This window comes from Microcebus murinus, chromosome 12 (genome assembly GCF_040939455.1).
Source record: "Microcebus murinus isolate Inina chromosome 12, M.murinus_Inina_mat1.0, whole genome shotgun sequence".
NCBI classification, from domain to species: domain Eukaryota; kingdom Metazoa; phylum Chordata; class Mammalia; order Primates; family Cheirogaleidae; genus Microcebus; species Microcebus murinus.
Genome location: NC_134115.1, coordinates 635690 through 661771, shown reverse-complemented (window position 1 = coordinate 661771; position 26082 = coordinate 635690). Strand labels below are relative to the sequence as shown.

The 26082-nt window shown below is 63.5% G+C and overlaps 7 non-coding genes across 7 annotated transcripts; all 7 read right to left on the bottom strand.

Annotated features, from left to right (window-relative positions):
- Positions 1-853: 853 nt before the first annotated feature.
- LOC142874426 (5S ribosomal RNA) lies at positions 854-972 on the bottom strand. The gene has a single exon (XR_012922243.1). It is a non-coding gene; the product is annotated as a 5S ribosomal RNA (ribosomal RNA).
- A 3500-nt stretch (positions 973-4472) lies between these two features.
- On the bottom strand, positions 4473-4591 carry LOC142874401 (5S ribosomal RNA). Its single transcript, XR_012922218.1, has one exon. It is a non-coding gene; the product is annotated as a 5S ribosomal RNA (ribosomal RNA).
- Positions 4592-8088: 3497 nt separating this feature from the next.
- On the bottom strand, positions 8089-8207 carry LOC142874425 (5S ribosomal RNA). Its single transcript, XR_012922242.1, has one exon. It is a non-coding gene; the product is annotated as a 5S ribosomal RNA (ribosomal RNA).
- A 3499-nt stretch (positions 8208-11706) lies between these two features.
- LOC142874400 (5S ribosomal RNA) lies at positions 11707-11825 on the bottom strand. Its single transcript, XR_012922217.1, has one exon. It is a non-coding gene; the product is annotated as a 5S ribosomal RNA (ribosomal RNA).
- A 3502-nt stretch (positions 11826-15327) lies between these two features.
- Positions 15328-15446, bottom strand: LOC142874399 (5S ribosomal RNA). Its single transcript, XR_012922216.1, has one exon. It is a non-coding gene; the product is annotated as a 5S ribosomal RNA (ribosomal RNA).
- A 3490-nt stretch (positions 15447-18936) lies between these two features.
- LOC142874424 (5S ribosomal RNA) lies at positions 18937-19055 on the bottom strand. Its single transcript, XR_012922241.1, has one exon. It is a non-coding gene; the product is annotated as a 5S ribosomal RNA (ribosomal RNA).
- Positions 19056-22555: 3500 nt separating this feature from the next.
- On the bottom strand, positions 22556-22674 carry LOC142874398 (5S ribosomal RNA). Its single transcript, XR_012922215.1, has one exon. It is a non-coding gene; the product is annotated as a 5S ribosomal RNA (ribosomal RNA).
- Positions 22675-26082: the final 3408 nt, after the last annotated feature.

Genomic DNA, 26082 nt, shown 5'->3' with positions numbered 1-26082 from the left:
GAGCACCACGTGCTCGCGCTCACCAGCAAATGGGTACGAACCGACGGACACCCAAGTGGACACAGAGGAATCACCTTCATCGGGTGGGTGTCGGGCGGGTGGGGGGAGGGGATGGGCATACACCTCCATTAGGAATGGGGTGGGTGCGCACCGACTGGGGGATGGGCGCACTTGAGGCTCTGACCCGAGGGGGGAGGCTGGGAGAGGGCAACGTACCCGACCTTAACATTGGTACCCCCACAATACGCTGGAACAACATCAGAGGTTAATGAATAAGAACACAGGGGGGAGGGGGGCACGGGCAACACATGTCACCTTAATACTTGGACTCCCATCATCTGCTTGAAAAGAGAGAGAAAAGAAAATGCAATCATAGAGATAAGAGACACTTTTTAAACATAATGAATCCGAAGAGAAAAGTAAAAGGAGGCCTGTGGGGCAGGTCTGGGTGTGACTCCGGATCCCCCAACATCAGGTGCCACCACCAAAGATTCCTACGTGTAGCCCATAGAACCCCAAAAGCAACGGGACGAGTTCTGGTCACATACTCCCTCAAAATGACATCCTGGCCTTCTTCTGGAACTCCCTCCCCTCTCAGACTCTCAAGGTTTCCTCCAGCGTGTCGGTTCCCACGGAGCAGACCTTTGGTCTGAGACCTGACAGTCCAGAAGCCACGCATGCTGCCGCGTGACGGCGGTGTCGTGGCTTGGGACAAGAGGAGGCCCCACGGTGCGGGCTGGGGCGCCAGGCACCGCGGCGGGCGCTGAGGGTGGGGGTGACCCCCGCCCCGGGCCGCCGCCTCGCTCCCAGAGAGGGGACAGAACAAGAGGCAAAAAAAAAAAAAAAAAAAAGAAGCCTACGGCACCCGGTATTCCCAGGCGGTCTCCCATCCAAGTACTAACCAGGCCCGACTCTGCTTAGCTTCCGAGACCAGACGAGATCGGGCGCGTTCAGGGTGGTGTGGCCCTAGACGGCGGAGGGCGCCCCTGCCCCGCTCAAGAAGCCGAGCCTCTCTGCGCTTCCCCGCCGCCTCCTCCCGCCCCAGGCCCCGCGCCGGCGCTGACCCGCACCGGGCGGGCCTGTTGAGTTCACCGGCCAGGTCCGGCGGGCTCCGAGGGACGGGGGTGACAGGCGGGGCGGGGCGGGGCGGGCAGGGAGCGGCGGGCCGGGGTGGGGGGCTGTCTCTCTATACACACACACACACACACACACACACTCACACTCACACTCACTCACTCACACTCACACAAGATGCGCCTCCACGGCTGGACTCGCCAAGGTGGAGACCTTCCAGCCCCCTTCCTCTCCTCGCCTGGCCCACCCCCAGCTCGTGGCCGCCCCCGCCGCCGCCGCCGATTGCGCACGCGCGGGTCGCCCGCCCTTTGACCCCAGGCAGGGGCCGCCCTCCCCGACAACCCCTTTCAGCTGCGCCCCCCACCCTGTGGGTGGGCTGCCGCCTATTCCCCCGGGCCCGGGCTGGGGCACAGCGCATGGGGGAGGGGAGCGAGTGTATGGGGCGTCTCTCTCTCTCTCTTGGGATGTGTCCCATGGGTGGGGTGGCGTGGTTAGTGGGGCGCTGAAGAAATCAGTCCCCTCCATCTCCTACCTCTGGAAAACGCCCAAGCCCTTGGAGAACTGCCGGCAACGCGACCGTGGGGGCCGGGACCCTCCTCTGTGTCCTCCTGTGGCCCAGTCCAAGGGGCCTGGGCCTGGCCGGGGCTGCATTGGACCCCGACCCCCCTGGCGTGTGGACTCGCTAAAAATCGGCGATTAGATATTGGATTCCAGCTTCATTGAGGTCATTTCACTAATGAGTGCACCGGAAAGAGTTTCCTAATCCATCTGTGAGGGTGGCAACTGAAAGAGAATTTTAAAGCTGACAGAATAGGCGAGGAAAGGCATAGGAGATTTCCACACCCAGTAAGGAAGCCTTTCCCGAAATGGAAGAAAGAAACGAGCAAACAGAGACACCGGTAGCCCGCCAGGATCAGAGTCTGCCCCCGAGAGAAAGTACCCTGACCAGGTTCACCCGTGGGTGGGTGGCGAGCTAGCGGCATTCAGAAGAGCGAGGCCCGCAGTCTGTGCAGAAGACACCTGCACTCGGGTGTGTGTGGCGGCACGATTCACAAGCAGCTCCAGATGTTAAGCCAAGGAGAAGCCAGGGAGTTCCCAACGCCCCAGGTGTCCTCAGCCCACGACTGGCTGCTGGGGGAATGCGAAGCCCGGCTCCTTGTCTCAGAGCGGGACAACCAGGAGGTGTGACGTACACCCCGGGGTTCCCAGGAGGATCACGCTGAAGCTGGGACTTGGCCTCAAAGTGTCCCCTCGCACGGCCACCCCCTTCCCCTTCCTGCTCCTCTACTCCTGGTGCCCCTCCATCCAGGGGCCAGACCTTAAAGAGTCACCCGCAAGAGAATCCTGGTCCCAAAGGAGCCTTCTGGGGGACCCGTGCTGAGAGAGGTTGTGGGCATGGCCCGCTGGGGCTCTGCCCGACCCAGGGCTGAGAGATGCAACCTCCCAGCTCTGGGTCCCTGCAGGGGAAGCGTTGGCAAGCACAGGGCCAGTCCTCCAAAGGCCCAGGTGCAGGGAGCCCAGGCCAAGCAGCCTGTGGAAGAAGCCACCCCGGGAACACGACTGCAGGCCACGGCCCTTCCCACCTCCTCCTCCTCCTCCTCCTCCTGCTCCTCCACCCCCCCCCGACCTCCCACCCCCACCCCCGACATGGCGCAGGGCTCAGAGACACCTCAGACACTTGCTACCCAAAGTGCAAAGGGCATCAGTTGCTCCTCCAAACCCCCCCCCCCGCCCAGCAGACCGCGTTGTCCAGCCAGCCCCCGGGCCTCCCTGGGGTGCCCAGCACAAAAGTGCAGACAACCACCGGACCCTCAATCTCAGTTTTCGGATGTTTTTGCCACTCTAAGGACCCGCAGGCCAGCTGGGCCTTCTGGCAGGACAGAGAGCCCCGGAATCCGACGTGGAGAGCTGGGTGTACGTCCCCACGAGGAGGCGGTCCCCACCTCCGCGGCTCTCCCCTTGCGGGGGGGGGAAAAGCAGCCACGGGGCCTCAGAGAAGACACCAGGCTGGGCGCCCGCCCCACAGTGGGGGCACGTCCCCCGCAGGCCACTTAGCGACGGCCGCCGGCCGGCGGACGGTTGGGTGGCGCGAGACGCTGCGGCCGCCCTGCTACCGGGTTCCTGGGAGGGCGTCCTGGAACCAGCCTCCACACCAAGCCCTTGGAAGGCCCAGGCGACGGAGGAGCCCCGTCAGGCAGGGGCCGAGGACGGTGACGGCCCGGGCGGGGAGGAGCGTGTCAGGCAGGGGCAGAGGACGGTGACAGGTGACAGGCCGGGCGGGAAGGAGTCAGTCAGGCAGGGGCCGAGGAGGAGACGGGGCTGGGTAAGGGTTAGGGTTAGAGTCAGGGCACAAGTCACAATCGCAAAGACCTGGAAGCGACCCGAGTGCCCATCGACCCACGAGTGCGTAAATGAAATGTGGCGCGTGGACACCACGGAGTGCTATTCAGCTAGGAGGAGCAGCGGTGAGAGGGCACCTCTCGTGGTTCTCCTGGCCAGAGCTGGAACCCGTTCCAGTAAGCCAGGTAGCCCAAGAATGGACACACGAGCACCACGTGCTCGCGCTCACCAGCAAATGGGTACGAACCGACGGACACCCAAGTGGACACAGAGGAATCACCTTCATCGGGTGGGTGTCGGGCGGGTGGGGGGAGGGGATGGGCATACACCTCCATTAGGAATGGGGTGGGTGCGCACCGACTGGGGGATGGGCGCACTTGAGGCTCTGACCCGAGGGGGGAGGCTGGGAGAGGGCAACGTACCCGACCTTAACATTGGTACCCCCACAATACGCTGGAACAACATCAGAGGTTAATGAATAAGAACACAGGGGGGAGGGGGGCACGGGCAACACATGTCACCTTAATACTTGGACTCCCATCATCTGCTTGAAAAGAGAGAGAAAAGAAAATGCAATCATAGAGATAAGAGACACTTTTTAAACATAATGAATCCGAAGAGAAAAGTAAAAGGAGGCCTGTGGGGCAGGTCTGGGTGTGACTCCGGATCCCCCAACATCAGGTGCCACCACCAAAGATTCCTACGTGTAGCCCATAGAACCCCAAAAGCAACGGGACGAGTTCTGGTCACATACTCCCTCAAAATGACATCCTGGCCTTCTTCTGGAACTCCCTCCCCTCTCAGACTCTCAAGGTTTCCTCCAGCGTGTCGGTTCCCACGGAGCAGACCTTTGGTCTGAGACCTGACAGTCCAGAAGCCACGCATGCTGCCGCGTGACGGCGGTGTCGTGGCTTGGGACAAGAGGAGGCCCCACGGTGCGGGCTGGGGCGCCAGGCACCGCGGCGGGCGCTGAGGGTGGGGGTGACCCCCGCCCCGGGCCGCCGCCTCGCTCCCAGAGAGGGGACAGAACAAGAGGCAAAAAAAAAAAAAAAAAAAGAAGCCTACGGCACCCGGTATTCCCAGGCGGTCTCCCATCCAAGTACTAACCAGGCCCGACCCTGCTTAGCTTCCGAGACCAGACGAGATCGGGCGCGTTCAGGGTGGTGTGGCCCTAGACGGCGGAGGGCGCCCCTGCCCCGCTCAAGAAGCCGAGCCTCTCTGCGCTTCCCCGCCGCCTCCTCCCGCCCCAGGCCCCGCGCCGGCGCTGACCCGCACCGGGCGGGCCTGTTGAGTTCACCGGCCGGGTCCGGCGGGCTCCGAGGGACGGGGGTGACAGGCGGGGCGGGGCGGGGCGGGCAGGGAGCGGCGGGCCGGGGTGGGGGGCTGTCTCTCTATACACACACACACACACACACACACACTCACACTCACACTCACTCACTCACACTCACACAAGATGCGCCTCCACGGCTGGACTCGCCAAGGTGGAGACCTTCCAGCCCCCTTCCTCTCCTCGCCTGGCCCACCCCCAGCTCGTGGCCGCCCCCGCCGCCGCCGCCGATTGCGCACGCGCGGGTCGCCCGCCCTTTGACCCCAGGCAGGGGCCGACCTCCCCGACAACCCCTTTCAGCTGCGCCCCCCACCCTGTGGGTGGGCTGCCGCCTATTCCCCCGGGCCCGGGCTGGGGCACAGCGCATGGGGGAGGGGAGCGAGTGTATGGGGCGTCTCTCTCTCTCTCTTGGGATGTGTCCCATGGGTGGGGTGGCGTGGTTAGTGGGGCGCTGAAGAAATCAGTCCCCTCCATCTCCTACCTCTGGAAAACGCCCAAGCCCTTGGAGAACTGCCGGCAACGCGACCGTGGGGGCCGGGACCCTCCTCTGTGTCCTCCTGTGGCCCAGTCCAAGGGGCCTGGGCCTGGCCGGGGCTGCATTGGACCCCGACCCCCCTGGCGTGTGGACTCGCTAAAAATCGGCGATTAGATATTGGATTCCAGCTTCATTGAGGTCATTTCACTAATGAGTGCACCGGAAAGAGTTTCCTAATCCATCTGTGAGGGTGGCAACTGAAAGAGAATTTTAAAGCTGACAGAATAGGCGAGGAAAGGCATAGGAGATTTCCACACCCAGTAAGGAAGCCTTTCCCGAAATGGAAGAAAGAAACGAGCAAACAGAGACACCGGTAGCCCGCCAGGATCAGAGTCTGCCCCCGAGAGAAAGTACCCTGACCAGGTTCACCCGTGGGTGGGTGGCGAGCTAGCGGCATTCAGAAGAGCGAGGCCCGCAGTCTGTGCAGAAGACACCTGCACTCGGGTGTGTGGCGGCACGATTCACAAGCAGCTCCAGATGTTAAGCCAAGGAGAAGCCAGGGAGTTCCCAACGCCCCAGGTGTCCTCAGCCCACGACTGGCTGCTGGGGGAATGCGAAGCCCGGCTCCTTGTCTCAGAGCGGGACAACCAGGAGGTGTGACGTACACCCCGGGGTTCCCAGGAGGATCAGGCTGAAGCTGGGACTTGGCCTCAAAGTGTCCCCTCGCACGGCCACCCCCTTCCCCTTCCTGCTCCTCTACTCCTGGTGCCCCTCCATCCAGGGGCCAGACCTTAAAGAGTCACCCGCAAGAGAATCCTGGTCCCAAAGGAGCCTTCTGGGGGACCCGTGCTGAGAGAGGTTGTGGGCATGGCCCGCTGGGGCTCTGCCCGACCCAGGGCTGAGAGATGCAACCTCCCAGCTCTGGGTCCCTGCAGGGGAAGCGTTGGCAAGCACAGGGCCAGTCCTCCAAAGGCCCAGGTGCAGGGAGCCCAGGCCAAGCAGCCTGTGGAAGAAGCCACCCCTGGAACACGACTGCAGGCCACGGCCCTTCCCACCTCCTCCTCCTCCTCCTCCTCCTGCTCCTCCACCCCCCCCCGACCTCCCACCCCCACCCCCGACATGGCGCAGGGCTCAGAGACACCTCAGACACTTGCTACCCAAAGTGCAAAGGGCATCAGTTGCTCCTCCAAACCCCCCCCCCGCCCAGCAGACCGCGTTGTCCAGCCAGCCCCCGGGCCTCCCTGGGGTGCCCAGCACAAAAGTGCAGACAACCACCGGACCCTCAATCTCAGTTTTCGGATGTTTTTGCCACTCTAAGGACCCGCAGGCCAGCTGGGCCTTCTGGCAGGACAGAGAGCCCCGGAATCCGACGTGGAGAGCTGGGTGTACGTCCCCACGAGGAGGCGGTCCCCACCTCCGCGGCTCTCCCCTTGCGGGGGGGGAAAAGCAGCCACGGGGCCTCAGAGAAGACACCAGGCTGGGCGCCCGCCCCACAGTGGGAGCACGTCCCCCGCAGGCCACTTAGCGACGGCCGCCGGCCGGCGGACGGTTGGGTGGCGCGAGACGCTGCGGCCGCCCTGCTACCGGGTTCCTGGGAGGGTGTCCTGGAACCAGCGTCCACACCAAGCCCTTGGAAGGCCCAGGCGACGGAGGAGCCCCGTCAGGCAGGGGCCGAGGACGGTGACGGCCCGGGCGGGGAGGAGCGTGTCAGGCAGGGGTAGAGGACGGTGACAGGTGACAGGCCGGGCGGGAAGGAGTCAGTCAGGCAGGGGCCGAGGAGGAGACGGGGCTGGGTAAGGGTTAGGGTTAGAGTCAGGGCACAAGTCACAATCGCAAAGACCTGGAAGCGACCCGAGTGCCCATCGACCCACGAGTGCGTAAATGAAATGTGGCGCGTGGACACCACGGAGTGCTATTCAGCTAGGAGGAGCAGCGGTGAGAGGGCACCTCTCGTGGTTCTCCTGGCCAGAGCTGGAACCCGTTCCAGTAAGCCAGGTAGCCCAAGAATGGACACACGAGCACCACGTGCTCGCGCTCACCAGCAAATGGGTACGAACCGACGGACACCCAAGTGGACACAGAGGAATCACCTTCATCGGGTGGGTGTCGGGCGGGTGGGGGGAGGGGATGGGCATACACCTCCATTAGGAATGGGGTGGGTGCGCACCGACTGGGGGATGGGCGCACTTGAGGCTCTGACCCGAGGGGGGAGGCTGGGAGAGGGCAACGTACCCGACCTTAACATTGGTACCCCCACAATACGCTGGAACAACATCAGAGGTTAATGAATAAGAACACAGGGGGGAGGGGGGCACGGGCAACACATGTCACCTTAATACTTGGACTCCCATCATCTGCTTGAAAAGAGAGAGAAAAGAAAATGCAATCATAGAGATAAGAGACACTTTTTAAACATAATGAATCCGAAGAGAAAAGTAAAAGGAGGCCTGTGGGGCAGGTCTGGGTGTGACTCCGGATCCCCCAACATCAGGTGCCACCACCAAAGATTCCTACGTGTAGCCCATAGAACCCCAAAAGCAACGGGACGAGTTCTGGTCACATACTCCCTCAAAATGACATCCTGGCCTTCTTCTGGAACTCCCTCCCCTCTCAGACTCTCAAGGTTTCCTCCAGCGTGTCGGTTCCCACGGAGCAGACCTTTGGTCTGAGACCTGACAGTCCAGAAGCCACGCATGCTGCCGCGTGACGGCGGTGTCGTGGCTTGGGACAAGAGGAGGCCCCACGGTGCGGGCTGGGGCGCCAGGCACCGCGGCGGGCGCTGAGGGTGGGGGTGACCCCCGCCCCGGGCCGCCGCCTCGCTCCCAGAGAGGGGACAGAACAAGAGGCAAAAAAAAAAAAAAAAAAAAGAAGCCTACGGCACCCGGTATTCCCAGGCGGTCTCCCATCCAAGTACTAACCAGGCCCGACTCTGCTTAGCTTCCGAGACCAGACGAGATCGGGCGCGTTCAGGGTGGTGTGGCCCTAGACGGCGGAGGGCGCCCCTGCCCCGCTCAAGAAGCCGAGCCTCTCTGCGCTTCCCCGCCGCCTCCTCCCGCCCCAGGCCCCGCGCCGGCGCTGACCCGCACCGGGCGGGCCTGTTGAGTTCACCGGCCAGGTCCGGCGGGCTCCGAGGGACGGGGGTGACAGGCGGGGCGGGGCGGGGCGGGCAGGGAGCGGCGGGCCGGGGTGGGGGGCTGTCTCTCTATACACACACACACACACACACACACACTCACACTCACACTCACTCACTCACACTCACACAAGATGCGCCTCCACGGCTGGACTCGCCAAGGTGGAGACCTTCCAGCCCCCTTCCTCTCCTCGCCTGGCCCACCCCCAGCTCGTGGCCGCCCCCGCCGCCGCCGCCGATTGCGCACGCGCGGGTCGCCCGCCCTTTGACCCCAGGCAGGGGCCGCCCTCCCCGACAACCCCTTTCAGCTGCGCCCCCCACCCTGTGGGTGGGCTGCCGCCTATTCCCCCGGGCCCGGGCTGGGGCACAGCGCATGGGGGAGGGGAGCGAGTGTATGGGGCGTCTCTCTCTCTCTCTTGGGATGTGTCCCATGGGTGGGGTGGCGTGGTTAGTGGGGCGCTGAAGAAATCAGTCCCCTCCATCTCCTACCTCTGGAAAACGCCCAAGCCCTTGGAGAACTGCCGGCAACGCGACCGTGGGGGCCGGGACCCTCCTCTGTGTCCTCCTGTGGCCCAGTCCAAGGGGCCTGGGCCTGGCCGGGGCTGCATTGGACCCCGACCCCCCTGGCGTGTGGACTCGCTAAAAATCGGCGATTAGATATTGGATTCCAGCTTCATTGAGGTCATTTCACTAATGAGTGCACCGGAAAGAGTTTCCTAATCCATCTGTGAGGGTGGCAACTGAAAGAGAATTTTAAAGCTGACAGAATAGGCGAGGAAAGGCATAGGAGATTTCCACACCCAGTAAGGAAGCCTTTCCCGAAATGGAAGAAAGAAACGAGCAAACAGAGACACCGGTAGCCCGCCAGGATCAGAGTCTGCCCCCGAGAGAAAGTACCCTGACCAGGTTCACCCGTGGGTGGGTGGCGAGCTAGCGGCATTCAGAAGAGCGAGGCCCGCAGTCTGTGCAGAAGACACCTGCACTCGGGTGTGTGTGGCGGCACGATTCACAAGCAGCTCCAGATGTTAAGCCAAGGAGAAGCCAGGGAGTTCCCAACGCCCCAGGTGTCCTCAGCCCACGACTGGCTGCTGGGGGAATGCGAAGCCCGGCTCCTTGTCTCAGAGCGGGACAACCAGGAGGTGTGACGTACACCCCGGGGTTCCCAGGAGGATCAGGCTGAAGCTGGGACTTGGCCTCAAAGTGTCCCCTCGCACGGCCACCCCCTTCCCCTTCCTGCTCCTCTACTCCTGGTGCCCCTCCATCCAGGGGCCAGACCTTAAAGAGTCACCCGCAAGAGAATCCTGGTCCCAAAGGAGCCTTCTGGGGGACCCGTGCTGAGAGAGGTTGTGGGCATGGCCCGCTGGGGCTCTGCCCGACCCAGGGCTGAGAGATGCAACCTCCCAGCTCTGGGTCCCTGCAGGGGAAGCGTTGGCAAGCACAGGGCCAGTCCTCCAAAGGCCCAGGTGCAGGGAGCCCAGGCCAAGCAGCCTGTGGAAGAAGCCACCCCGGGAACACGACTGCAGGCCACGGCCCTTCCCACCTCCTCCTCCTCCTCCTCCTCCTGCTCCTCCACCCCCCCCCGACCTCCCACCCCCACCCCCGACATGGCGCAGGGCTCAGAGACACCTCAGACACTTGCTACCCAAAGTGCAAAGGGCATCAGTTGCTCCTCCAAACCCCCCCCCCGCCCAGCAGACCGCGTTGTCCAGCCAGCCCCCGGGCCTCCCTGGGGTGCCCAGCACAAAAGTGCAGACAACCACCGGACCCTCAATCTCAGTTTTCGGATGTTTTTGCCACTCTAAGGACCCGCAGGCCAGCTGGGCCTTCTGGCAGGACAGAGAGCCCCGGAATCCGACGTGGAGAGCTGGGTGTACGTCCCCACGAGGAGGCGGTCCCCACCTCCGCGGCTCTCCCCTTGCGGGGGGGGGAAAAGCAGCCACGGGGCCTCAGAGAAGACACCAGGCTGGGCGCCCGCCCCACAGTGGGGGCACGTCCCCCGCAGGCCACTTAGCGACGGCCGCCGGCCGGCGGACGGTTGGGTGGCGCGAGACGCTGCGGCCGCCCTGCTACCGGGTTCCTGGGAGGGCGTCCTGGAACCAGCGTCCACACCAAGCCCTTGGAAGGCCCAGGCGACGGAGGAGCCCCGTCAGGCAGGGGCCGAGGACGGTGACGGCCCGGGCGGGGAGGAGCGTGTCAGGCAGGGGCAGAGGACGGTGACAGGTGACAGGCCGGGCGGGAAGGAGTCAGTCAGGCAGGGGCCGAGGAGGAGACGGGGCTGGGTAAGGGTTAGGGTTAGAGTCAGGGCACAAGTCACAATCGCAAAGACCTGGAAGCGACCCGAGTGCCCATCGACCCACGAGTGCGTAAATGAAATGTGGCGCGTGGACACCACGGAGTGCTATTCAGCTAGGAGGAGCAGCGGTGAGAGGGCACCTCTCGTGGTTCTCCTGGCCAGAGCTGGAACCCGTTCCAGTAAGCCAGGTAGCCCAAGAATGGACACACGAGCACCACGTGCTCGCGCTCACCAGCAAATGGGTACGAACCGACGGACACCCAAGTGGACACAGAGGAATCACCTTCATCGGGTGGGTGTCGGGCGGGTGGGGGGAGGGGATGGGCATACACCTCCATTAGGAATGGGGTGGGTGCGCACCGACTGGGGGATGGGCGCACTTGAGGCTCTGACCCGAGGGGGGAGGCTGGGAGAGGGCAACGTACCCGACCTTAACATTGGTACCCCCACAATACGCTGGAACAACATCAGAGGTTAATGAATAAGAACACAGGGGGGAGGGGGGCACGGGCAACACATGTCACCTTAATACTTGGACTCCCATCATCTGCTTGAAAAGAGAGAGAAAAGAAAATGCAATCATAGAGATAAGAGACACTTTTTAAACATAATGAATCCGAAGAGAAAAGTAAAAGGAGGCCTGTGGGGCAGGTCTGGGTGTGACTCCGGATCCCCCAACATCAGGTGCCACCACCAAAGATTCCTACGTGTAGCCCATAGAACCCCAAAAGCAACGGGACGAGTTCTGGTCACATACTCCCTCAAAATGACATCCTGGCCTTCTTCTGGAACTCCCTCCCCTCTCAGACTCTCAAGGTTTCCTCCAGCGTGTCGGTTCCCACGGAGCAGACCTTTGGTCTGAGACCTGACAGTCCAGAAGCCACGCATGCTGCCGCGTGACGGCGGTGTCGTGGCTTGGGACAAGAGGAGGCCCCACGGTGCGGGCTGGGGCGCCAGGCACCGCGGCGGGCGCTGAGGGTGGGGGTGACCCCCGCCCCGGGCCGCCGCCTCGCTCCCAGAGAGGGGACAGAACAAGAGGCAAAAAAAAAAAAAAAAAAAGAAGCCTACGGCACCCGGTATTCCCAGGCGGTCTCCCATCCAAGTACTAACCAGGCCCGACCCTGCTTAGCTTCCGAGACCAGACGAGATCGGGCGCGTTCAGGGTGGTGTGGCCCTAGACGGCGGAGGGCGCCCCTGCCCCGCTCAAGAAGCCGAGCCTCTCTGCGCTTCCCCGCCGCCTCCTCCCGCCCCAGGCCCCGCGCCGGCGCTGACCCGCACCGGGCGGGCCTGTTGAGTTCACCGGCCGGGTCCGGCGGGCTCCGAGGGACGGGGGTGACAGGCGGGGCGGGGCGGGGCGGGCAGGGAGCGGCGGGCCGGGGTGGGGGGCTGTCTCTCTATACACACACACACACACACACACACACTCACACTCACACTCACTCACTCACACTCACACAAGATGCGCCTCCACGGCTGGACTCGCCAAGGTGGAGACCTTCCAGCCCCCTTCCTCTCCTCGCCTGGCCCACCCCCAGCTCGTGGCCGCCCCCGCCGCCGCCGCCGATTGCGCACGCGCGGGTCGCCCGCCCTTTGACCCCAGGCAGGGGCCGCCCTCCCCGACAACCCCTTTCAGCTGCGCCCCCCACCCTGTGGGTGGGCTGCCGCCTATTCCCCCGGGCCCGGGCTGGGGCACAGCGCATGTGGGAGGGGAGCGAGTGTATGGGGCGTCTCTCTCTCTCTCTTGGGATGTGTCCCATGGGTGGGGTGGCGTGGTTAGTGGGGCGCTGAAGAAATCAGTCCCCTCCATCTCCTACCTCTGGAAAACGCCCAAGCCCTTGGAGAACTGCCGGCAACGCGACCGTGGGGGCCGGGACCCTCCTCTGTGTCCTCCTGTGGCCCATTCCAAGGGGCCTGGGCCTGGCCGGGGCTGCATTGGACCCCGACCCCCCTGGCGTGTGGACTCGCTAAAAATCGGCGATTAGATATTGGATTCCAGCTTCATTGAGGTCATTTCACTAATGAGTGCACCGGAAAGAGTTTCCTAATCCATCTGTGAGGGTGGCAACTGAAAGAGAATTTTAAAGCTGACAGAATAGGCGAGGAAAGGCATAGGAGATTTCCACACCCAGTAAGGAAGCCTTTCCCGAAATGGAAGAAAGAAACGAGCAAACAGAGACACCGGTAGCCCGCCAGGATCAGAGTCTGCCCCCGAGAGAAAGTACCCTGACCAGGTTCACCCGTGGGTGGGTGGCGAGCTAGCGGCATTCAGAAGAGCGAGGCCCGCAGTCTGTGCAGAAGACACCTGCACTCGGGTGTGTGTGGCGGCACGATTCACAAGCAGCTCCAGATGTTAAGCCAAGGAGAAGCCAGGGAGTTCCCAACGCCCCAGGTGTCCTCAGCCCACGACTGGCTGCTGGGGGAATGCGAAGCCCGGCTCCTTGTCTGAGAGCGGGACAACCAGGAGGTGTGACGTACACCCCGGGGTTCCCAGGAGGATCAGGCTGAAGCTGGGACTTGGCCTGAAAGTGTCCCCTCGCACGGCCACCCCTTCCCCTTCCTGCTCCTCTACTCCTGGTGCCCCTCCATCCAGGGGCCAGACCTTAAAGAGTCACCCGCAAGAGAATCCTGGTCCCAAAGGAGCCTTCTGGGGGACCCGTGCTGAGAGAGGTTGTGGGCATGGCCCGCTGGGGCTCTGCCCGACCCAGGGCTGAGAGATGCAACCTCCCAGCTCTGGGTCCCTGCAGGGGAAGCGTTGGCAAGCACAGGGCCAGTCCTCCAAAGGCCCAGGTGCAGGGAGCCCAGGCCAAGCAGCCTGTGGAAGAAGCCACCCCGGGAACACGACTGCAGGCCACGGCCCTTCCCACCTCCTCCTCCTCCTCCTCCTCCTGCTCCTCCACCCCCCCCCCGACCTCCCACCCCCACCCCCGACATGGCGCAGGGCTCAGAGACACCTCAGACACTTGCTACCCAAAGTGCAAAGGGCATCAGTTGCTCCTCCAAACCCCCCCCCCCGCCCAGCAGACCGCGTTGTCCAGCCAGCCCCCGGGCCTCCCTGGGGTGCCCAGCACAAAAGTGCAGACAACCACCGGACCCTCAATCTCAGTTTTCGGATGTTTTTGCCACTCTAAGGACCCGCAGGCCAGCTGGGCCTTCTGGCAGGACAGAGAGCCCCGGAATCCGACGTGGAGAGCTGGGTGTACGTCCCCACGAGGAGGCGGTCCCCACCTCCGCGGCTCTCCCCTTGCGGGGGGGGGAAAAGCAGCCACGGGGCCTCAGAGAAGACACCAGGCTGGGCGCCCGCCCCACAGTGGGGGCACGTCCCCCGCAGGCCACTTAGCGACGGCCGCCGGCCGGCGGACGGTTGGGTGGCGCGAGACGCTGCGGCCGTCCTGCTACCGGGTTCCTGGGAGGGCGTCCTGGAACCAGCGTCCACACCAAGCCCTTGGAAGGCCCAGGCGACGGAGGAGCCCCGTCAGGCAGGGGCCGAGGACGGTGACGGCCCGGGCGGGGAGGAGCGTGTCAGGCAGGGGCAGAGGACGGTGACAGGTGACAGGCCGGGCGGGAAGGAGTCAGTCAGGCAGGGGCCGAGGAGGAGACGGGGCTGGGTAAGGGTTAGGGTTAGAGTCAGGGCACAAGTCACAATCGCAAAGACCTGGAAGCGACCCGAGTGCCCATCGACCCACGAGTGCGTAAATGAAATGTGGCGCGTGGACACCACGGAGTGCTATTCAGCTAGGAGGAGCAGCGGTGAGAGGGCACCTCTCGTGGTTCTCCTGGCCAGAGCTGGAACCCGTTCCAGTAAGCCAGGTAGCCCAAGAATGGACACACGAGCACCACGTGCTCGCGCTCACCAGCAAATGGGTACGAACCGACGGACACCCAAGTGGACACAGAGGAATCACCTTCATCGGGTGGGTGTCGGGCGGGTGGGGGGAGGGGATGGGCATACACCTCCATTAGGAATGGGGTGGGTGCGCACCGACTGGGGGATGGGCGCACTTGAGGCTCTGACCCGAGGGGGGAGGCTGGGAGAGGGCAACGTACCCGACCTTAACATTGGTACCCCCACAATACGCTGGAACAACATCAGAGGTTAATGAATAAGAACACAGGGGGGAGGGGGGCACGGGCAACACATGTCACCTTAATACTTGGACTCCCATCATCTGCTTGAAAAGAGAGAGAAAAGAAAATGCAATCATAGAGATAAGAGACACTTTTTAAACATAATGAATCCGAAGAGAAAAGTAAAAGGAGGCCTGTGGGGCAGGTCTGGGTGTGACTCCGGATCCCCCAACATCAGGTGCCACCACCAAAGATTCCTACGTGTAGCCCATAGAACCCCAAAAGCAACGGGACGAGTTCTGGTCACATACTGCCTCAAAATGACATCCTGGCCTTCTTCTGGAACTCCCTCCCCTCTCAGACTCTCAAGGTTTCCTCCAGCGTGTCGGTTCCCACGGAGCAGACCTTTGGTCTGAGACCTGACAGTCCAGAAGCCACGCATGCTGCCGCGTGACGGCGGTGTCGCGGCTTGGGACAAGAGGAGGCCCCACGGTGCGGGCTGGGGCGCCAGGCACCGCGGCGGGCGCTGAGGGTGGGGGTGACCCCCGCCCCGGGCCGCCGCCTCGCTCCCAGAGAGGGGACAGAACAAGAGGCAAAAAAAAAAAAAAAAAAAAAGAAGCCTACGGCACCCGGTATTCCCAGGCGGTCTCCCATCCAAGTACTAACCAGGCCCGACCCTGCTTAGCTTCCGAGACCAGACGAGATCGGGCGCGTTCAGGGTGGTGTGGCCCTAGACGGCGGAGGGCGCCCCTGCCCCGCTCAAGAAGCCGAGCCTCTCTGCGCTTCCCCGCCGCCTCCTCCCGCCCCAGGCCCCGCGCCGGCGCTGACCCGCACCGGGCGGGCCTGTTGAGTTCACCGGCCGGGTCCGGCGGGCTCCGAGGGACGGGGGTGACAGGCGGGGCGGGGCGGGGCGGGCAGGGAGCGGCGGGCCGGGGTGGGGGGCTGTCTCTCTATACACACACACACACACACACACACACTCACACTCACACTCACTCACTCACACTCACACAAGATGCGCCTCCACGGCTGGACTCGCCAAGGTGGAGACCTTCCAGCCCCCTTCCTCTCCTCGCCTGGCCCACCCCCAGCTCGTGGCCGCCCCCGCCGCCGCCGCCGATTGCGCACGCGCGGGTCGCCCGCCCTTTGACCCCAGGCAGGGGCCGCCCTCCCCGACAACCCCTTTCAGCTGCGCCCCCCACCCTGTGGGTGGGCTGCCGCCTATTCCCCCGGGCCCGGGCTGGGGCACAGCGCATGGGGGAGGGGAGCGAGTGTATGGGGCGTCTCTCTCTCTCTCTTGGGATGTGTCCCATGGGTGGGGTGGCGTGGTTAGTGGGGCGCTGAAGAAATCAGTCCCCTCCATCTCCTACCTCTGGAAAACGCCCAAGCCCTTGGAGAACTGCCGGCAACGCGACCGTGGGGGCCGGGACCCTCCTCTGTGTCCTCCTGTGGCCCATTCCAAGGGGCCTGGGCCTGGCCGGGGCTGCATTGGACCCCGACCCCCCTGGCGTGTGGACTCGCTAAAAATCGGCGATTAGATATTGGATTCCAGCTTCATTGAGGTCATTTCACTAATGAGTGCACCGGAAAGAGTTTCCTAATCCATCTGTGAGGGTGGCAACTGAAAGAGAATTTTAAAGCTGACAGAATAGGCGAGGAAAGGCATAGGAGATTTCCACACCCAGTAAGGAAGCCTTTCCCGAAATGGAAGAAAGAAACGAGCAAACAGAGACACCGGTAGCCCGCCAGGATCAGAGTCTGCCCCCGAGAGAAAGTACCCTGACCAGGTTCACCCGTGGGTGGGTGGCGAGCTAGCGGCATTCAGAAGAGCGAGGCCCGCAGTCTGTGCAGAAGACACCTGCACTCGGGTGTGTGTGGCGGCACGATTCACAAGCAGCTCCAGATGTTAAGCCAAGGAGAAGCCAGGGAGTTCCCAACGCCCCAGGTGTCCTCAGCCCACGACTGGCTGCTGGGGGAATGCGAAGCCCGGCTCCTTGTCTGAGAGCGGGACAACCAGGAGGTGTGACGTACACCCCGGGGTTCCCAGGAGGATCAGGCTGAAGCTGGGACTTGGCCTGAAAGTGTCCCCTCGCACGGCCACCCCTTCCCCTTCCTGCTCCTCTACTCCTGGTGCCCCTCCATCCAGGGGCCAGACCTTAAAGAGTCACCCGCAAGAGAATCCTGGTCCCAAAGGAGCCTTCTGGGGGACCCGTGCTGAGAGAGGTTGTGGGCATGGCCCGCTGGGGCTCTGCCCGACCCAGGGCTGAGAGATGCAACCTCCCAGCTCTGGGTCCCTGCAGGGGAAGCGTTGGCAAGCACAGGGCCAGTCCTCCAAAGGCCCAGGTGCAGGGAGCCCAGGCCAAGCAGCCTGTGGAAGAAGCCACCCCGGGAACACGACTGCAGGCCACGGCCCTTCCCACCTCCTCCTCCTCCTGCTCCTCCACCCCCCCCCGACCTCCCACCCCCACCCCCGACATGGCGCAGGGCTCAGAGACACCTCAGACACTTGCTACCCAAAGTGCAAAGGGCATGAGTTGCTCCTCCAAACCCCCCCCCCCGCCCAGCAGACCGCGTTGTCCAGCCAGCCCCCGGGCCTCCCTGGGGTGCCCAGCACAAAAGTGCAGACAACCACCGGACCCTCAATCTCAGTTTTCGGATGTTTTTGCCACTCTAAGGACCCGCAGGCCAGCTGGGCCTTCTGGCAGGACAGAGAGCCCCGGAATCCGACGTGGAGAGCTGGGTGTACGTCCCCACGAGGAGGCGGTCCCCACCTCCGCGGCTCTCCCCTTGCGGGGGGGGAAAAGCAGCCACGGGGCCTCAGAGAAGACACCAGGCTGGGCGCCCGCCCCACAGTGGGAGCACGTCCCCCGCAGGCCACTTAGCGACGGCCGCCGGCCGGCGGACGGTTGGGTGGCGCGAGACGCTGCGGCCGCCCTGCTACCGGGTTCCTGGGAGGGTGTCCTGGAACCAGCGTCCACACCAAGCCCTTGGAAGGCCCAGGCGACGGAGGAGCCCCGTCAGGCAGGGGCCGAGGACGGTGACGGCCCGGGCGGGGAGGAGCGTGTCAGGCAGGGGTAGAGGACGGTGACAGGTGACAGGCCGGGCGGGAAGGAGTCAGTCAGGCAGGGGCCGAGGAGGAGACGGGGCTGGGTAAGGGTTAGGGTTAGAGTCAGGGCACAAGTCACAATCGCAAAGACCTGGAAGCGACCCGAGTGCCCATCGACCCACGAGTGCGTAAATGAAATGTGGCGCGTGGACACCACGGAGTGCTATTCAGCTAGGAGGAGCAGCGGTGAGAGGGCACCTCTCGTGGTTCTCCTGGCCAGAGCTGGAACCCGTTCCAGTAAGCCAGGTAGCCCAAGAATGGACACACGAGCACCACGTGCTCGCGCTCACCAGCAAATGGGTACGAACCGACGGACACCCAAGTGGACACAGAGGAATCACCTTCATCGGGTGGGTGTCGGGCGGGTGGGGGGAGGGGATGGGCATACACCTCCATTAGGAATGGGGTGGGTGCGCACCGACTGGGGGATGGGCGCACTTGAGGCTCTGACCCGAGGGGGGAGGCTGGGAGAGGGCAACGTACCCGACCTTAACATTGGTACCCCCACAATACGCTGGAACAACATCAGAGGTTAATGAATAAGAACACAGGGGGGAGGGGGGCACGGGCAACACATGTCACCTTAATACTTGGACTCCCATCATCTGCTTGAAAAGAGAGAGAAAAGAAAATGCAATCATAGAGATAAGAGACACTTTTTAAACATAATGAATCCGAAGAGAAAAGTAAAAGGAGGCCTGTGGGGCAGGTCTGGGTGTGACTCCGGATCCCCCAACATCAGGTGCCACCACCAAAGATTCCTACGTGTAGCCCATAGAACCCCAAAAGCAACGGGACGAGTTCTGGTCACATACTCCCTCAAAATGACATCCTGGCCTTCTTCTGGAACTCCCTCCCCTCTCAGACTCTCAAGGTTTCCTCCAGCGTGTCGGTTCCCACGGAGCAGACCTTTGGTCTGAGACCTGACAGTCCAGAAGCCACGCATGCTGCCGCGTGACGGCGGTGTCGTGGCTTGGGACAAGAGGAGGCCCCACGGTGCGGGCTGGGGCGCCAGGCACCGCGGCGGGCGCTGAGGGTGGGGGTGACCCCCGCCCCGGGCCGCCGCCTCGCTCCCAGAGAGGGGACAGAACAAGAGGCAAAAAAAAAAAAAAAAAAAAGAAGCCTACGGCACCCGGTATTCCCAGGCGGTCTCCCATCCAAGTACTAACCAGGCCCGACTCTGCTTAGCTTCCGAGACCAGACGAGATCGGGCGCGTTCAGGGTGGTGTGGCCCTAGACGGCGGAGGGCGCCCCTGCCCCGCTCAAGAAGCCGAGCCTCTCTGCGCTTCCCCGCCGCCTCCTCCCGCCCCAGGCCCCGCGCCGGCGCTGACCCGCACCGGGCGGGCCTGTTGAGTTCACCGGCCAGGTCCGGCGGGCTCCGAGGGACGGGGGTGACAGGCGGGGCGGGGCGGGGCGGGCAGGGAGCGGCGGGCCGGGGTGGGGGGCTGTCTCTCTATACACACACACACACACACACACACACTCACACTCACACTCACTCACTCACACTCACACAAGATGCGCCTCCACGGCTGGACTCGCCAAGGTGGAGACCTTCCAGCCCCCTTCCTCTCCTCGCCTGGCCCACCCCCAGCTCGTGGCCGCCCCCGCCGCCGCCGCCGATTGCGCACGCGCGGGTCGCCCGCCCTTTGACCCCAGGCAGGGGCCGCCCTCCCCGACAACCCCTTTCAGCTGCGCCCCCCACCCTGTGGGTGGGCTGCCGCCTATTCCCCCGGGCCCGGGCTGGGGCACAGCGCATGGGGGAGGGGAGCGAGTGTATGGGGCGTCTCTCTCTCTCTCTTGGGATGTGTCCCATGGGTGGGGTGGCGTGGTTAGTGGGGCGCTGAAGAAATCAGTCCCCTCCATCTCCTACCTCTGGAAAACGCCCAAGCCCTTGGAGAACTGCCGGCAACGCGACCGTGGGGGCCGGGACCCTCCTCTGTGTCCTCCTGTGGCCCAGTCCAAGGGGCCTGGGCCTGGCCGGGGCTGCATTGGACCCCGACCCCCCTGGCGTGTGGACTCGCTAAAAATCGGCGATTAGATATTGGATTCCAGCTTCATTGAGGTCATTTCACTAATGAGTGCACCGGAAAGAGTTTCCTAATCCATCTGTGAGGGTGGCAACTGAAAGAGAATTTTAAAGCTGACAGAATAGGCGAGGAAAGGCATAGGAGATTTCCACACCCAGTAAGGAAGCCTTTCCCGAAATGGAAGAAAGAAACGAGCAAACAGAGACACCGGTAGCCCGCCAGGATCAGAGTCTGCCCCCGAGAGAAAGTACCCTGACCAGGTTCACCCGTGGGTGGGTGGCGAGCTAGCGGCATTCAGAAGAGCGAGGCCCGCAGTCTGTGCAGAAGACACCTGCACTCGGGTGTGTGTGGCGGCACGATTCACAAGCAGCTCCAGATGTTAAGCCAAGGAGAAGCCAGGGAGTTCCCAACGCCCCAGGTGTCCTCAGCCCACGACTGGCTGCTGGGGGAATGCGAAGCCCGGCTCCTTGTCTCAGAGCGGGACAACCAGGAGGTGTGACGTACACCCCGGGGTTCCCAGGAGGATCAGGCTGAAGCTGGGACTTGGCCTCAAAGTGTCCCCTCGCACGGCCACCCCCTTCCCCTTCCTGCTCCTCTACTCCTGGTGCCCCTCCATCCAGGGGCCAGACCTTAAAGAGTCACCCGCAAGAGAATCCTGGTCCCAAAGGAGCCTTCTGGGGGACCCGTGCTGAGAGAGGTTGTGGGCATGGCCCGCTGGGGCTCTGCCCGACCCAGGGCTGAGAGATGCAACCTCCCAGCTCTGGGTCCCTGCAGGGGAAGCGTTGGCAAGCACAGGGCCAGTCCTCCAAAGGCCCAGGTGCAGGGAGCCCAGGCCAAGCAGCCTGTGGAAGAAGCCACCCCGGGAACACGACTGCAGGCCACGGCCCTTCCCACCTCCTCCTCCTCCTCCTCCTCCTGCTCCTCCACCCCCCCCCGACCTCCCACCCCCACCCCCGACATGGCGCAGGGCTCAGAGACACCTCAGACACTTGCTACCCAAAGTGCAAAGGGCATCAGTTGCTCCTCCAAACCCCCCCCCCGCCCAGCAGACCGCGTTGTCCAGCCAGCCCCCGGGCCTCCCTGGGGTGCCCAGCACAAAAGTGCAGACAACCACCGGACCCTCAATCTCAGTTTTCGGATGTTTTTGCCACTCTAAGGACCCGCAGGCCAGCTGGGCCTTCTGGCAGGACAGAGAGCCCCGGAATCCGACGTGGAGAGCTGGGTGTACGTCCCCACGAGGAGGCGGTCCCCACCTCCGCGGCTCTCCCCTTGCGGGGGGGGGAAAAGCAGCCACGGGGCCTCAGAGAAGACACCAGGCTGGGCGCCCGCCCCACAGTGGGGGCACGTCCCCCGCAGGCCACTTAGCGACGGCCGCCGGCCGGCGGACGGTTGGGTGGCGCGAGACGCTGCGGCCGCCCTGCTACCGGGTTCCTGGGAGGGCGTCCTGGAACCAGCGTCCACACCAAGCCCTTGGAAGGCCCAGGCGACGGAGGAGCCCCGTCAGGCAGGGGCCGAGGACGGTGACGGCCCGGGCGGGGAGGAGCGTGTCAGGCAGGGGCAGAGGACGGTGACAGGTGACAGGCCGGGCGGGAAGGAGTCAGTCAGGCAGGGGCCGAGGAGGAGACGGGGCTGGGTAAGGGTTAGGGTTAGAGTCAGGGCACAAGTCACAATCGCAAAGACCTGGAAGCGACCCGAGTGCCCATCGACCCACGAGTGCGTAAATGAAATGTGGCGCGTGGACACCACGGAGTGCTATTCAGCTAGGAGGAGCAGCGGTGAGAGGGCACCTCTCGTGGTTCTCCTGGCCAGAGCTGGAACCCGTTCCAGTAAGCCAGGTAGCCCAAGAATGGACACACGAGCACCACGTGCTCGCGCTCACCAGCAAATGGGTACGAACCGACGGACACCCAAGTGGACACAGAGGAATCACCTTCATCGGGTGGGTGTCGGGCGGGTGGGGGGAGGGGATGGGCATACACCTCCATTAGGAATGGGGTGGGTGCGCACCGACTGGGGGATGGGCGCACTTGAGGCTCTGACCCGAGGGGGGAGGCTGGGAGAGGGCAACGTACCCGACCTTAACATTGGTACCCCCACAATACGCTGGAACAACATCAGAGGTTAATGAATAAGAACACAGGGGGGAGGGGGGCACGGGCAACACATGTCACCTTAATACTTGGACTCCCATCATCTGCTTGAAAAGAGAGAGAAAAGAAAATGCAATCATAGAGATAAGAGACACTTTTTAAACATAATGAATCCGAAGAGAAAAGTAAAAGGAGGCCTGTGGGGCAGGTCTGGGTGTGACTCCGGATCCCCCAACATCAGGTGCCACCACCAAAGATTCCTACGTGTAGCCCATAGAACCCCAAAAGCAACGGGACGAGTTCTGGTCACATACTCCCTCAAAATGACATCCTGGCCTTCTTCTGGAACTCCCTCCCCTCTCAGACTCTCAAGGTTTCCTCCAGCGTGTCGGTTCCCACGGAGCAGACCTTTGGTCTGAGACCTGACAGTCCAGAAGCCACGCATGCTGCCGCGTGACGGCGGTGTCGTGGCTTGGGACAAGAGGAGGCCCCACGGTGCGGGCTGGGGCGCCAGGCACCGCGGCGGGCGCTGAGGGTGGGGGTGACCCCCGCCCCGGGCCGCCGCCTCGCTCCCAGAGAGGGGACAGAACAAGAGGCAAAAAAAAAAAAAAAAAAAAGAAGCCTACGGCACCCGGTATTCCCAGGCGGTCTCCCATCCAAGTACTAACCAGGCCCGACCCTGCTTAGCTTCCGAGACCAGACGAGATCGGGCGCGTTCAGGGTGGTGTGGCCCTAGACGGCGGAGGGCGCCCCTGCCCCGCTCAAGAAGCCGAGCCTCTCTGGGCTTCCCCGCCGCCTCCTCCCGCCCCAGGCCCCGCGCCGGCGCTGACCCGCACCGGGCGGGCCTGTTGAGTTCACCGGCCGGGTCCGGCGGGCTCCGAGGGACGGGGGTGACAGGCGGGGCGGGGCGGGGCGGGCAGGGAGCGGCGGGCCGGGGTGGGGGGCTGTCTCTCTATACACACACACACACACACACACACACTCACACTCACACTCACTCACTCACACTCACACAAGATGCGCCTCCACGGCTGGACTCGCCAAGGTGGAGACCTTCCAGCCCCCTTCCTCTCCTCGCCTGGCCCACCCCCAGCTCGTGGCCGCCCCCGCCGCCGCCGCCGATTGCGCACGCGCGGGTCGCCCGCCCTTTGACCCCAGGCAGGGGCCGCCCTCCCCGACAACCCCTTTCAGCTGCGCCCCCCACCCTGTGGGTGGGCTGCCGCCTATTCCCCCGGGCCCGGGCTGGGGCACAGCGCATGTGGGAGGGGAGCGAGTGTATGGGGCGTCTCTCTCTCTCTCTTGGGATGTGTCCCATGGGTGGGGTGGCGTGGTTAGTGGGGCGCTGAAGAAATCAGTCCCCTCCATCTCCTACCTCTGGAAAACGCCCAAGCCCTTGGAGAACTGCCGGCAACGCGACCGTGGGGGCCGGGACCCTCCTCTGTGTCCTCCTGTGGCCCATTCCAAGGGGCCTGGGCCTGGCCGGGGCTGCATTGGACCCCGACCCCCCTGGCGTGTGGACTCGCTAAAAATCGGCGATTAGATATTGGATTCCAGCTTCATTGAGGTCATTTCACTAATGAGTGCACCGGAAAGAGTTTCCTAATCCATCTGTGAGGGTGGCAACTGAAAGAGAATTTTAAAGCTGACAGAATAGGCGAGGAAAGGCATAGGAGATTTCCACACCCAGTAAGGAAGCCTTTCCCGAAATGGAAGAAAGAAACGAGCAAACAGAGACACCGGTAGCCCGCCAGGATCAGAGTCTGCCCCCGAGAGAAAGTACCCTGACCAGGTTCACCCGTGGGTGGGTGGCGAGCTAGCGGCATTCAGAAGAGCGAGGCCCGCAGTCTGTGCAGAAGACACCTGCACTCGGGTGTGTGTGGCGGCACGATTCACAAGCAGCTCCAGATGTTAAGCCAAGGAGAAGCCAGGGAGTTCCCAACGCCCCAGGTGTCCTCAGCCCACGACTGGCTGCTGGGGGAATGCGAAGCCCGGCTCCTTGTCTGAGAGCGGGACAACCAGGAGGTGTGACGTACACCCCGGGGTTCCCAGGAGGATCAGGCTGAAGCTGGGACTTGGCCTGAAAGTGTCCCCTCGCACGGCCACCCCTTCCCCTTCCTGCTCCTCTACTCCTGGTGCCCCTCCATCCAGGGGCCAGACCTTAAAGAGTCACCCGCAAGAGAATCCTGGTCCCAAAGGAGCCTTCTGGGGGACCCGTGCTGAGAGAGGTTGTGGGCATGGCCCGCTGGGGCTCTGCCCGACCCAGGGCTGAGAGATGCAACCTCCCAGCTCTGGGTCCCTGCAGGGGAAGCGTTGGCAAGCACAGGGCCAGTCCTCCAAAGGCCCAGGTGCAGGGAGCCCAGGCCAAGCAGCCTGTGGAAGAAGCCACCCCGGGAACACGACTGCAGGCCACGGCCCTTCCCACCTCCTCCTCCTCCTCCTCCTCCTGCTCCTCCACCCCCCCCCCGACCTCCCACCCCCACCCCCGACATGGCGCAGGGCTCAGAGACACCTCAGACACTTGCTACCCAAAGTGCAAAGGGCATCAGTTGCTCCTCCAAACCCCCCCCCCCGCCCAGCAGACCGCGTTGTCCAGCCAGCCCCCGGGCCTCCCTGGGGTGCCCAGCACAAAAGTGCAGACAACCACCGGACCCTCAATCTCAGTTTTCGGATGTTTTTGCCACTCTAAGGACCCGCAGGCCAGCTGGGCCTTCTGGCAGGACAGAGAGCCCCGGAATCCGACGTGGAGAGCTGGGTGTACGTCCCCACGAGGAGGCGGTCCCCACCTCCGCGGCTCTCCCCTTGCGGGGGGGGGAAAAGCAGCCACGGGGCCTCAGAGAAGACACCAGGCTGGGCGCCCGCCCCACAGTGGGGGCACGTCCCCCGCAGGCCACTTAGCGACGGCCGCCGGCCGGCGGACGGTTGGGTGGCGCGAGACGCTGCGGCCGTCCTGCTACCGGGTTCCTGGGAGGGCGTCCTGGAACCAGCGTCCACACCAAGCCCTTGGAAGGCCCAGGCGACGGAGGAGCCCCGTCAGGCAGGGGCCGAGGACGGTGACGGCCCGGGCGGGGAGGAGCGTGTCAGGCAGGGGCAGAGGACGGTGACAGGTGACAGGCCGGGCGGGAAGGAGTCAGTCAGGCAGGGGCCGAGGAGGAGACGGGGCTGGGTAAGGGTTAGGGTTAGAGTCAGGGCACAAGTCACAATCGCAAAGACCTGGAAGCGACCCGAGTGCCCATCGACCCACGAGTGCGTAAATGAAATGTGGCGCGTGGACACCACGGAGTGCTATTCAGCTAGGAGGAGCAGCGGTGAGAGGGCACCTCTCGTGGTTCTCCTGGCCAGAGCTGGAACCCGTTCCAGTAAGCCAGGTAGCCCAAGAATGGACACACGAGCACCACGTGCTCGCGCTCACCAGCAAATGGGTACGAACCGACGGACACCCAAGTGGACACAGAGGAATCACCTTCATCGGGTGGGTGTCGGGCGGGTGGGGGGAGGGGATGGGCATACACCTCCATTAGGAATGGGGTGGGTGCGCACCGACTGGGGGATGGGCGCACTTGAGGCTCTGACCCGAGGGGGGAGGCTGGGAGAGGGCAACGTACCCGACCTTAACATTGGTACCCCCACAATACGCTGGAACAACATCAGAGGTTAATGAATAAGAACACAGGGGGGAGGGGGGCACGGGCAACACATGTCACCTTAATACTTGGACTCCCATCATCTGCTTGAAAAGAGAGAGAAAAGAAAATGCAATCATAGAGATAAGAGACACTTTTTAAACATAATGAATCCGAAGAGAAAAGTAAAAGGAGGCCTGTGGGGCAGGTCTGGGTGTGACTCCGGATCCCCCAACATCAGGTGCCACCACCAAAGATTCCTACGTGTAGCCCATAGAACCCCAAAAGCAACGGGACGAGTTCTGGTCACATACTGCCTCAAAATGACATCCTGGCCTTCTTCTGGAACTCCCTCCCCTCTCAGACTCTCAAGGTTTCCTCCAGCGTGTCGGTTCCCACGGAGCAGACCTTTGGTCTGAGACCTGACAGTCCAGAAGCCACGCATGCTGCCGCGTGACGGCGGTGTCGCGGCTTGGGACAAGAGGAGGCCCCACGGTGCGGGCTGGGGCGCCAGGCACCGCGGCGG